Below are 605 nucleotides of genomic sequence, written 5' to 3'. Positions count from 1 at the left end.
GTGCCCAAGCTCTCTATATTGGTCATCTCGCAATGCACAGTTATCTCAAGGTCCCCGAAGCGTCACGCCCTGGAAAGACCGGCAGTGCACCGTTACATTGCGGGTCGCTTGACGTGTACTTGGCAGATGGCAATTTTGGTCAGTAAGTCGAGATACTAATAATTACATATCATATTAAAGCCTGATAATTCGACTGTGTTGCCATAGGCTCATCTAAAACTGACCGATTTTGTCCGAATTATACACCGTCCCTCTGGGTTAATGTAGTGAAACGCGGCGTGTAGATCCTTAGATTTATCGGCAATTTTATGGTCTTTATCATTATGTTGGTATGAACTTCGAATAAAAACACTGACATGCCAATTTATGTAGCTAAGATATCTTATGAAGTTTATAACAATTATTGTTATTTATCAATATTTCAATCGTGTTAAAATTATCAGCTATCCCATCTAACTCGCTGCCTACCTCTGCCCACTCTCTCCCATTTCATGATTTTCCACCCATCTCTTTGTCTCATGTAATTCTTTGTTACGTATCTGTGTTGTCAGGCGAGCGCTGGCTGACCTTCCGAAGACCTTGATGTAACCAAGATTTGGAAAATG

The sequence above is a fragment of the Penaeus monodon genome, chromosome 23 (genome assembly GCF_015228065.2).
Source record: "Penaeus monodon isolate SGIC_2016 chromosome 23, NSTDA_Pmon_1, whole genome shotgun sequence".
In the NCBI taxonomy this organism is placed as follows: Eukaryota; Metazoa; Arthropoda; class Malacostraca; order Decapoda; family Penaeidae; genus Penaeus; species Penaeus monodon.
This window is presented reverse-complemented; position numbering follows the sequence as displayed.